The sequence below is a fragment of the Equus quagga genome, chromosome 14 (genome assembly GCF_021613505.1).
Source record: "Equus quagga isolate Etosha38 chromosome 14, UCLA_HA_Equagga_1.0, whole genome shotgun sequence".
NCBI classification, from domain to species: Eukaryota; Metazoa; Chordata; class Mammalia; order Perissodactyla; family Equidae; genus Equus; species Equus quagga.
The window spans coordinates 14,836,757-14,849,594 of NC_060280.1; positions in this window are offsets into that span (position 1 = coordinate 14,836,757).

A 12,838-nucleotide genomic window follows, 5' to 3' on the forward strand; every position below is an offset into this window, starting at 1 on the left:
GTCAGTTATGTGTAAACACAGAGTAAATAGATACCAAGTGAGCATTTATGAGTAGTGGTCAGGAACTTCATGGACTTTTTTTTTTTTTAATTTCCCAAAGCCCCAGTACATAGTTGTATATCCTAGTTGTAAGTCATTCTAGTTCTTCTATGTGGGACGCCTCCACAGCATGGCTTGATGAGCGGTGCATTGGTCCACACCAAGGATCCAAACCAGTAAACCCCGGGCCACCAAAGCAGAGCACAGGAACTTAACCACTCGGCCAAGCGGCCAGGCCCATTCATGGACTTTTACGACAACAGATTCAACTGACTTGTGCTCAGGGAAGCAAGAGAAAACAACCAAACAAGTTAGAGCTGTGTGTGAATGAAAAGTATACAGACATTGAGTGAGAACTTAGTAATGGCCGCGACGGCAGGAATGAATTGCTGTGACGCCTATTTCAGTTATTCAGAGGCTATTTTCTTGGTCTCTTCTCCCAGCTTTCTCTGGTTTAAGGGAGCTTGCAGGCAAGGGACACCCGATGAGTGGTGTTTTTTTGTTTCCTTCAGGAGGCAGGGTCATGGTGAAGACAAAGCCCGTGATGTGGGCAGGGCTCAGCGATCCAGGCTGCCATCTTGTGAGGAGTGTGTCCCTGGGTAACAAATAGGGCTCTGAGGACATGAGCAGAAATCGTGTTTTCATTTCCAGGTAAATATGTATTTGGTCCTTGGAGCTGCTGAGAGATCAATCAGCTTTCAGTTGTTCAGATCAAAGTTAGTCATTGGCGTCAAAGACCCAGAGGATCTTAATGGCTCTTTGGAAACTCCCCAGCCCTGGGCCACTTGTCCTGGGCACACCTTTAAGCAGTAGTCAAACACGCTTAAGCAGTCAGTGCCTGACTTCTCTTCAGCACGTTTAAGTACCATCCACAGAAACCCTCCAGCTAAAATGAGAATGTGAAGAATAGGCTCCCTGAGGAGCCCAAGGGCAGAGTAGAGACCATGGGTTAGGGAACGGTTGGTTTCTCTTTTGCCTTGTGGTCAACCTGGGAATGGCTTATTTCTTTTGCCTCAGGAGGTCAGGTGTTTTCAGTGGCCAAAATACTACTAAGAAATCCTTTCTGCTGTCTTTGTAAGAAGATAGAGATGCCAGGTTCCTACAGGTGATAAGGCAGGATAAGGGGGAGGTTGTTGAGAAAGTTCGTTCTTGCTTCTGCTTCATACAATTACATACCGGATGATATAATTATCTGTTTTCTTTCACATCAGACTGTAAGTACCATTAAAGTAGGAATGGTATCTATCTTGTTCACCCTTGTATTTCTAGTACGCAAAGACTTTTATCGTACATGCTCAAAAAACTTTTGGATGAATAAATTTCTACTGAGATTGAAGAATCTAAGAAGCCCAATATGAAATTTCTCAATACAGTTTTGGCAAACCCTGCTTAGGACACTATAGAATTGGAGAAGACAGGGGCTAAAAGCCTTCTAGATACTTCTAGAAAGTTCTGACAAATGCCAAATAGTCTCAGTTCAGTCTTTGGAGAAATCATCTTTTTGGTAAGTCACTGGAGTATCCATCCAGTTTTCAAAGTTGTAGCAAATATTGAAAGAAAGAAAGCTGGTATAGGAGGCAGTCATTCTGTACTGAAAAAGAAAGTTCAACCAAAAACTACTGGCCTAGTTCAGTGATAATGGAATTTGATATTTAAAGGAAATGTAAATATTACTATATTAAGTACCCCATAATCATATACTCTAGGAATCTTATTCTATTTTTTAATTCCACTGAAAACATGAAAATGGAGTTCCATCTGATTCACATTAACAGCATGAAGACTATTAACAATAATCTAATGTGGTATTTGCAAAAGAATGAATCAGAATCTTAGCTTCTATTAAAGAACAGACATTACCTCGTAGGAATTCCATAAAAAGAAAGCCTGGGGAAAAAAATCTTATGACAAGAGTGAATGACATCAAAACTTAAAAAAAAAAAAATTGAAGTTAAAAAACATCTCCTGAATTTTTCCCTAAAGCTGTATTTTCCAAAAGAGATTGGGAAGATTTATTACATCAGCATCATCTGGGAATTGATAAAGACACATAATCCCAGGCCCTGCCCTCTGCCGGATGAACCTGAACCTCCAGGGGCCAGGTCCAAGCACTGAATAATTACTACACTCCCTTGGTGATTCTGCTGCACAGCATTTTGAGAACTACAGTCTTCACAACATATCTTTCTTTTCCTTCATCTCATTGGTCAAAGTCAGCTTCCTGCAGGAAGGTTTCTGTGATTTCTTTTACCTACTAGCAAAATTTCTGTGTTTCCTTTTTTCTACTAACTCCTCACCTTATGTGTGTTATCTTATACAACTGTGAAACTGAGTTGATAGAAGAATGGAGAAGCAAGATCTTAGTTTTCTCCACATTAGACATTGAGATCTTGCTTTGTTAGATTAGTCCATGCATTCTCTCAGACAGAACAATAGACATGGTAATATTCAAAGGCAAATTGTATGCAACCCACATCCCTAACATGAAAGATCATAGGGTACAGTTTTGGGAGAGTATCACAGCTCACTTAGATTGAGCCTTGATTAAGGGTTTTCCCAGTGATAAGCTTGACATGAAATTCTTGACCCAAAGCTTCAGACAGATTTTAATTAACAGTAAGAACCTAAGCTTAGAACAAAGCTCTAGGTTCAAATCGCAGGTGTAACGCTACAGTGATTTTAGAAAAAAATGCTACATTTTAAAATTAAACAACTAGAAGGACCCACAACTAAAATATACAACTATATACTGGGGGGATTTGGGGAGAAAAATAAGAAAAAAAAGGGATTGGCAACAGTTGTTAGCTCAGGTGCCGATCTTTGAAAAAAAATTTAATTTAATTGCGATTTAGAAAAGTTGCTTTACCTTTCCACATCTCTATTCATCACTAACTGAAGATACAGTATCTCATATGGAATAATAATAATAATAACAGCTGATAATTATTAGATGCTATGTTAGATGGAAGGTGAATAGGAAAACAAAATTGTTTCTCTTCCATTAAAAAATATTGGTGATCATGCAACTACCACAGCTTCTAGCCGTAATAGGGAATAGATTGAGTATTACATCTCCAGAAAGAAAACAAATTGATAGTCCTAGTAAAATGTTTTTTCAGAATCAGATCAAAGGAAAAACAATAAAACTTGCACATCTTTGTTACAAAAACCAACAATACCAGTTCATTATGAATCGTCTATCTGGAGCTGAAGAAGCTATCTTTTGACGGTGGCAAATTGTGTTTTCCCTCAGTGGCTGCAATAATATTTACTATCCCACAAACTTTTTTAAAATCTGTGCCATATTTCCATTAAGAGATGAGTTTATGTCCCCTCTTCTTAAACTGGGTGGACCTTTGTGACTAATTAAATCAATACGGTACAGCAGATGTGACACTATGAGACCTCTGAAGCTAGGTTGTAAAAGGCAGTACAACTCCTGCCTGGCTCAGACTCTCAGGATTCTTGCCCTTGGAGTCCAAGTATTGTGCCCTGAGGAAGCCCAGGCCACATGAAGAGACCTATGCAGAGGAAAACCGAGGGTTCCTAGACATCAGCCTCAGCTGAGCTCCTAACCAACAGCCTGCCCCCACTAGTTGAGAGCGCCATCTTGGAAAGGGGTCTTCTTGCCCTCAGTCAAGCCATGCCCAGCTGACGCTGTGTGGGACAAAAGCCTTCTTCTGCCACGCCCTGCACAAATTGCAGATTTCTGAACATAAAGAATGCTTGTTTTTGTTTTAATCCACTAAGTTTTGGAGTGGTTTGTTATGAACCAAAAGATTACCAGAAGAGTACATTATTTAATTCTCTAGAACTCTGATATCAATACTACATGTCGGCATTTCTTTAAACACCTTGTGGGTTGTGAGGATGTAGTAATTGGGCATCCAATTCAACGGAGGAATATTATTCAAAGCAGTGCTTGGATTCCTGCTTGGAATTTCTGTATTTATAAAATCTCTATATTTGCTTAAATTTGAAAAAAAATGTATGTAGAAGGATGTTCATGGCAGTGCTATTTTCATTAGAAAGAAAAAAAGGAAACAACCTAAATAATCATTAATAGGTAAAATAAATGATGGTAAATGATGGTACATCTCTATATGGAATGCTAGATAGGCACTAAAAAAAGAATAAGATGTAAATCTACTGACCTAAGGTTAAGTGAAAAAAGAAATAAGCAAAGCAGTGTATGAGATGATTTCATTTGTGTTAAAATACATAACAGATACTCCATTTATGTAGTTCTATAAGGAGAAAGATGTCTGGAATGAAACCCAAGAAACTGTTAACAACGGCACCTCTGGGCTATGGGATTGTGGAATTGATCAGGAAATAGGAACTTATATTTCCTTTCCTACATTCTTTGTGTTAATTTCTTACTTTGAGTTTGGGTTTTAAAATAAAAAATACTTTTCAAATGTATCCAAAGACTACAGATTAGCTGTAAAGTGTCAAAATTACTTTTCAAGTTTTCTTTTAAAAGTATTTCTTACCTGAGGGGCATGTGTAGGTATTCGAAGTACGTTTGTCTTCCCTGGGTGATTGCATTGGTGCACGACAGCTGTCAAACATGGAGCCACCAACTCCAATGCGTGGAGGACGGGCAGCCATGGCTTTCAACTGGAAGAGTAAAACTCTTTAAGAGTAAGAAATTTCACCAAGGTCAATTCCATGATAAGAATCGGAAGGACCATAAATACAAGAATAAAACAGCTTTTGCCCGTAACTTTTCCACAATAATGCTAAATATTCTCACAGCCAACATGATTATTTACTTTCAACTTGCCTCAGAAATAACATAAATTAGCATAGAAATTGGGATGACTATCTATGTTAATAGAGGGAACAGTGGTAGTTATGACCCCACAGTCATTTACTTTACTTGACATTACAGGATCCCATACCAGTTCACTGATGTATTGCTCAGGCTAAGGGGAAAATTACTCTGATTTTCTAAATGCACATCAGCGAGGGGTTAATTTAGGTGGCCAGGGTACAAGCGGGGGTGGGGGGAGGGAGGAAGGCAGCAACAGAGAATGAAATTTGCCTCCTGTTGTCTGTGACTCAGATGGAAATACCGTAGATAATGACGAATTAAATATTATCAAACCAAGCATCTCAGCATAGATTTGATGTTTTTGTTATTACAGTGTGCTTCATGGTAGAAAAGTTTTGATTCGAAAATGTGACTAACAATGATTCTGAAGAAATTGTCATGATAAGTAAAACGGAAAGCATATTAACAATAATCTCAAACAATATCAACAAAATATACGGAAAGAAAGCCACAGTCCTCACTGAGCCTGGATTGAATCCTAAAATAGTGAACTTTCAGTGCATCCAAGCCCCCTGCTCTGACCTCTGACGTCCCAGAGCATGTGGTCATCTGGTGGAGAAACCCAAGGTGAAGTCCTGTGGCCACGTCTTTTGCCTGACATTAGGGACAGAGATAAAGGATGCCATCCCTGCCCTCTGAGAGAGCTCGGGCTATGTCATTAGTGTGGTTCATATCACATCATGTTATGGCTCATTGTGAATCTGTTTTAAGAAAGGTCTTATTCACATTTGTTCACTGTGTCTAGCACAGGAATCAATTTTAATTGCAGAAAAAAGTTAAAAATATGGTCAGGGGAATAAAGAGAAAAATGAGATTAGACAGAAAAAGAATCAGAATTGTTGGAAAGAACAAACCACCAAATCTTCTGATTGCCCATCATTCCAGGGAGCTTGTGTATGTTCTTTTGTTTAGTCCTCACCCCAATCCTGTGAGACAGGAAAGAAACTAAGCCTGCAGAGGTTAATGCCTTACTCTGTTCCCACCCATCCTGCTCACTGAGGCCAGGGAACATGGTCTGATCACTCATTGGCTTAACAGCCTTCCATGGTTCTCCGTTGTCCTTGGAATAATGTCGAAATCCCTCAACTGACTAAGGAGCTTATGGGATCTGGTGCATTCCCACGTCTCCAGCTTCATTCCTTGCCCCTCTTTCTCCTGCTCTCTTCCCTTTTGGTGTAACGCATTTCCTTCAGTTCCTTGAGCACACACCATGCCCTATTTCATCCTGGCCTTCCCGCAGGCTGTTCTCAAATCCAGAATGCTTCTCCTTCCTCTCTTTTCACTGAATGTTGAATGAATGAATGAGTGAAAAATGAAGGGATACTGGAGAGAGTCAGTGTAGGATCCTGTTCAGGAGAAAGATTAGTTGTAGTAAAGGAATTAGGGACTTAATTACAAAACCATGATAATAGATGAGTTCTTGAGGTTTAAGCTGATCACAAGATGTAGCACCTCTAGCACCAAGATGTTGCTTTTTTCTCTTCACAAGTTCCTGCTCTTCCTTCAAGGTTCAGCATTAGTGCCACTTTCTCTAGGAAGCTTTCAACTCCCAAAGTAGTTAATTCCCATGGCTACATGCCCTATAGCTCTATGCATTTCCCTTCTATACTGTTCATTACCTCTGACTTAAGAAGGTGCTTAAAGGCAGGGCTGTGTCTTTCTTGTTTGCTTTTCCACCCCCAGCACATAGCACGGTAAACACCACGTGGTGGTTGCCCTCTATATATTTATTAATTTGAATTACACACAATAACTCTAACACACATAGTTTGTGTTTCTCATTGTTTTCGTGTTTCATTTTTTTAGCCATTAGTTTCTTTCAGGTAGCTTTATCGTGTTGTGGGAAATTTTACGAATTTCCTACCTACTCATACAGAATGAGTACAACTACTAAGGAATTGGAGTTACTCTCAAGTCTAAAATGATATTATCTAATTAACAATAGAATTTTTAAAATATCCTGGTTCTCTGAGTGTCCCTCTGGACACAATGCTGGGGAGCACAAGTGTTTATTTTCCCTTCTTTTACCTTATTCTTCACCCCTTCTCCCTTTGCTTGACTAATTCCTATCCATCTTTTACATCTCAGCAGGGCTATCATTTCAGACCTGTCCACCTAGGCTATCTAAATGACAACCTCATTCCCAGATCAAGTACAAGAGTACCTGACACGCGGTAGGAGCTCCATAAATGTTTCTGAATGAATGAGTGAGTGAGTGAGAGAATGAACTGTGTTGGAGAGATTTGAGGCAGCATATTGTTCAGGGGTAAGATCAGGAGTGAAGAGATGAGGAATCAACCACAAAACAATGTTGTGTTCTTTGACACTTAACTTATCAAAAGATGGAGCATGCCTAGCACCCAGATGTTGGTTTCTAAATAGCATCCCCAAAAAAACTGAAGCAGGAATCCTTGGAGAAATAGCTGATTCCAGCCTGCAGCAGGGGAAATACAAGATGAATCTGGAGCAACATGCAGTGCCAGAATGTGAGGAAGTGCTCAAGTGGCCATAAGTGTGGACTGAACTTAGTGACTCTCATCTCAGAGACAGATTATGAGAATGGAACTGGAGTAACTTTAATAACAAGGGAAACCTGGCAGACACTATCTTAACCAAGTGATCAAGGTTAACCTCACCAGCAATACATGTTAACATCATGGACTCCTTGATATTATGCAATGAGAAAGGCACCTCTCTTCTGGGATATTCTTCCCCAACATCCATAACCTTTATCAAATCATGAGAACATATCAAATAACCTAAATCAAAGAGCAGTGTAAGAAATACCTGACCAGTATACAAAAGTGTCAAGGACATGAAAAACAAGGAGTGACTGAGAAGCTGTTAAAGAATCAGAGGAGACTAAGGAGATATGACAACTAAGTGCAACATGGTATCCTGGAGCAGAAAAAGGATATTAGTGGGAAAACTGGTGACATCTGAATAAAGTCTATAGTATAGTTAATTCTACTGTACCAATGTTAATTTCTTAATTTTTATAAAAGAACTGTGGATATGTAAGATGTTAACACCATAAGAAGCCGGGGGACGGTATATGGGAACTCTGTGCTATCTTTGCACCTCATCTGAAAATCTAAATTTATTTCAAAGTAAAAAGTTAAAAACAAAAAAAAAAGGAGGCCACACAAAGTTTGGCTGCAGTGTCCATTTACAAGGAGAGTAGGTAGGGGAGCAGGAAGGCTTAACTAATTTGGGGTCCATGAAATCTTGGCCCTCTAGTACTGCATATAATTCTCCCCTTATCTGCATAAGGTTTTTAGTTTTACGGAAAGATTTCACATCCTCAAATTCATTTGACCCTCTCCATTGAGAGGAAGGATAGGAAAGGGAGGCTTATAGGTTCACAGAGTACTATAGTGAGCTTCTCCCAGGATCTATGTTAAAATGAGGATCTCACATATAATATTTGAGGCTAGGCATCTGTGGAGACCAAGGTGTGTTCTCTGAAAGAAATTGATCTGAAAGAAGACTGTGAAACCCTTAATTAACACGCTAAGTAAAGAACATGACAATGGTGATAAGCAAGTCCAGAAAAAGAATAATGAAATACTGAATTAGTCAGCATGTTTGCAACATGGACCAGGAGGATGTAGGCCCACGCTGTGTCCCCTAAACCCAGCTAATAGGATCTTCTCTCGGGTAAAGATCAATGACTTAGGCCATTGTACCTCCTTTTCCTAATTCTGTGCTCTCTAAACAAGTAATTAAGGCACACAGACAGAAAATTAGTTACCTATGTACCTAGCACTGTGCTAGATAATTTAAATGCTTTATTTTTTTTAGTTTTCTCACAAGACAGTGAAGTAGGCATTATGGCCCTCAGGTTGCATATGGGAATCAGAGACATACAGAGAGGTTAAGCTACACACTTGGTTACAAAGTAAGTAGCAGAGCCAGGATTCAACCGAGGTGTATCCAATGCTCTGATCCAAACTCTTTCAAGACCCAGATGGTAGGTACAGAGAAGACTTTCCTCTTTAACCATCCTACCTGATGGGGACTCCTGGCAAAAACTGGCCCACTGCACTCTGGGATTCTCTTATAGAACACTCATTGTTTAAAGGCAGAAACCCCACTTGCCGTTTGAAGACAACAGTCTCCACAGTGAATGGACGAGAAGGTGACTCCCTGACATCCATTTCTTCTTCTCGTTGTGATTAACCCGACTTTTGTTGGGTGTTAATGCCAACCCTGCCCAGCCCAAGCACTTCATTTGAAGCTGGCTCCACCTCTGGCCCTTGGCAAGACATCTGATTCAGACTAGTGTAGCCCTATTCTCGGCCCCAGATTTTGGTGAAAGGATGGGCATGCAAGCAAATTTGGGTCTAGAAGCATGAAGATTTGTTTGCTCGGAGCCTCTGAGGAATATGCTCCTTTGCTCTTCTGAAGGATTTTCAAGATGTTCTTTCCTCTCTTCTGGGATAGGAGTGAGGAAGCATGTAGCACAGCGGGAGGGATGAGGAAGAAGGTTTCAACTAATCACTTTGTCCCATGAAGAGGAGTCAGCCTTTGGGGAAAGTACCGTGTGGATCAGACAGGTCAAAATAAACGAAGTCTTTGGTGTTCCCACCTTCCTCATGAGCTAATAAACCTCTTTTGTCATTTAATACAGTATGAGTTAAATCTTCTCTTAGTTACAACTGAAATCATCTTCACTGACAACTTCCAAACTAACACCAGCCATTGAGTAAGGCAATCATATGATTTGTCATTCAAATCAGGACTGTATTGAGAGAGCAAGGGGGAGCTACTAATCATTAGTGCTGGCAACAGGTGTCAACTGGGAACATCCTGGACAAACTGCAACGTGTGGTCACTCTACCATGGAGGCATATGCTGGTTGCAATTCTGTCAGTGGATAAGCTGTAAGTTTTTGGGTGATCAATCTCAGATTTCTGAATGTCAGTCTTCCCATATGTGAAGTGAAATATGACATTCTGTGATTCCAGGTAGTTTCTCCCTGGTCTGTAATATTCTGAACTCCCTCCTGCAGTGGGAGTCCAAAGGCTGAAATGTTCCTCAGAGCAGAGATCATCATCATCATCATCATCACTTTATTACTCAGCTATTGCTGAAATAATGCTACATAACAATCAACCACAGTTTCCACAGTAACTTACAACATTAATCCTTCTTGCTGATGACTCTGCAGATAAGCTGTGGCCTGAGTGATCCCAGCTGGGCTTGCTTGGCCAGGCTGAACTACAGACGTTGGCTTGGGTCAGGATTTTCCACGTGTGTCCATTCCTGTGCCCAGGCTGAAGGAGAAATGACCACTTGGGACATACTCTTCTCATGGGACAGGGTGGAAGCTCCAAGAGGACAAAAAAAAACATTCAAGTACGTTTAAAGTCTTTGGTCTGACATGACATATGCTATATATCCACTCACATTCCATTGGCCAAAGGAAGTCATAGGGTCAAGTTCAGTGTTAGTGAGACTGAGCTGTGCAGTCCACTTCAAGAAGGAGGCACCGACAAATCACACGGCAAAGGGCTTAGATATGTAAATCTATTAGAGGGTAGAAGTGAAGAATTAGTAACAACAATCCAGTCTAGCATCCACCATGCATTGGGCACGCCCTGGGTGCCAGGCTGTTGAAATGCATTATCTCATTAAACCTCACAACACTTCTATGGAACAGATATTATGAATATTTTTGGGTGAATGAGTGTTTGCCTATTGGATGCCTGTTGGGCAGTGCCCTGTGGTTACCATGTAAAACAGTTCTGATAGTCAGTTGGCTGGAGAGCAGGCAAGGTAGCTGGAGAGCTCTGTTAAGCACGAAGAGGGATCTGGAGTTATTTCCTAAACTCATATGAGCAAGACGGATATCTGATCCCAGAGCCGCCAATAACAAGAACTTTGATTTAGGTTGGAAGAGAACTTGCAGTGTGGGTGCCCCCCTCCCTTCGCATCGCCCCCATCACCTCTGCACCTCACTCTTCAGGATTACTTCCTTACAGCACTATTAAATCTTGTCCTTTGCTCTTCCTGAAACACACTCACACAAGCACAGTGGCAGCTTCACAGGTTAATATGCTAAATGTTTGTTAGTTGGGATTTTGCTATTCTGCCATTTTCATACCAACCCTTACATGAATATTCGAGAAGCACCAAGGAACAAAAATTACAAATCACAAAAGACTCTAATAAGCAAAAATAATAAATGGTACATTTGATGTCTAGGCATTCTAAAGAGAAATCCTAGCATCAAAGAAAAGCCAAATGGGGGGGAAATCTGGGACAAGGGTGACTTCCAGTCAATGTTCAAATCGCTCCTCCTCCCACTCATTCCCAAGACCATTTTGATGTCATAGTTTGGAGCCTCAAATCCTGACTTTTTTGCCAAGTTATTATCCTACAAAACATGGGTAATGTAACCTATTTTTCTAATTTATAAATAATGTGCTCTAACAATTAATACAAAATTTCAGGACACAAAATTTTATTTCATCCAACACTTACTGAATATCTACTATATGCCAGACACTAAGCAAGGTGCAAATAACAATCTTACTATCAAAGTCACATAGAATCCAGTGTGGAAATAGTACACCTACAGATTTAGCCTTTGAGGTGTTGACAGTACCTTATCTGGTTTATGAACAAGTGCTATGAAATGCAATAGAGAGAGGGATTCTTTCTTTTGGGGGGAAGAACAGAAAGAGTAGGAGCCATCCAACCTGAGGCTTGAAATCTAAGAGAGGAGAAGAATAAGAAGGACATTTTGGGAAAATGCTCAGAATGTCAACTGACACAGAGGAATAAAAATACGGTGTCTCCCTCAGAGCCCTGGTCAGTATCCTACACGGCTGCCTCAGGTACTGCTGTAGGCTGGGGAGTACTATGGATTGAATTGTGTTTCCCTAAAAAGATGTGTTGAGGTCTTAACCCAAATGTGACTTTATTTGGATACAGAGTCTTTAAAGAAGTAATCGAGTTAAGCTGAGGTCATTAGTGTGGGTCCTAATCCAATATGACTGGTGTCCTTATAAAGGGAAATTGGGACACAGACAGCCACGCACAGAGGGAAGATGATGGGAAGAGACACAGAGAGAGCCATGTGTAGATAGGGGATTGGCATGATGCATCTATAAGCCAAGGAATACCAAAGATGCCAAAACCCAGCGGGAGCTAGGAAGAGGCAAGGCAGGATTCCTCTGCAGGTTTCAGAGGGAGCATGGTGCTGCTGACCTATTGATTTCTGATTTCTAGCCTCCAGAACCGAGACAATAAATTTCTGTTGTTTTAAGACACCCCATTGGTGGTACTTTCCTATGGCAGCCCTAGGATTCTAAGACAGGGAGTTAAGAAGCTGCTCTTAAGACTCAGAGTAGCCCACTCCTATGGCAAACACAGCCAACTGCCTCTCACCTTATGGTTCTGCTTAAGATTTTTTCAAAAAGTGGGGTTTCATTGGAAAAATGAACATGAAAACCACTGGTACAGAGCTTTGAGAGTGTATCAGTTGGAAAATTTCAGTTGTAAATAACAAAAGCCAAAGTCAAATGTCTGAAATAACTGGGAGGATTTATGGCTCATGTAATTATAAAAGTCTGGAGGCAAAGTGAAGTTCCAGTGCAATTTGTTAGAGACTTTGATCAAGGCTCTGACTCTATTTCTCTGAAGTTTTCTGGAGAGTTCTCAAGTAAAGCTTTCCTCTTCAGGCTGGCTTCTTTTAAGGTGGCAAAATGGCTGCCATAGTTCCAGCTTCACTTCAGAGCACACTCTGCAGAGTAGGAAAGAACAGCTTTGACCAGGTATTCCCAGCCAAGGCCTTGAGGTTCTCACTCAGCCACCCCTGAACTGCGCTGACTCCTTGGGCTTGTGTTCTGGACCAACTGTGACAGGAAGGAAGGATTCACCCTGATTCGCTTAGTCCATTCTTTACATTTGCCTTGCTATATAACAAAACATCCCAAATTTAGTGGTTGA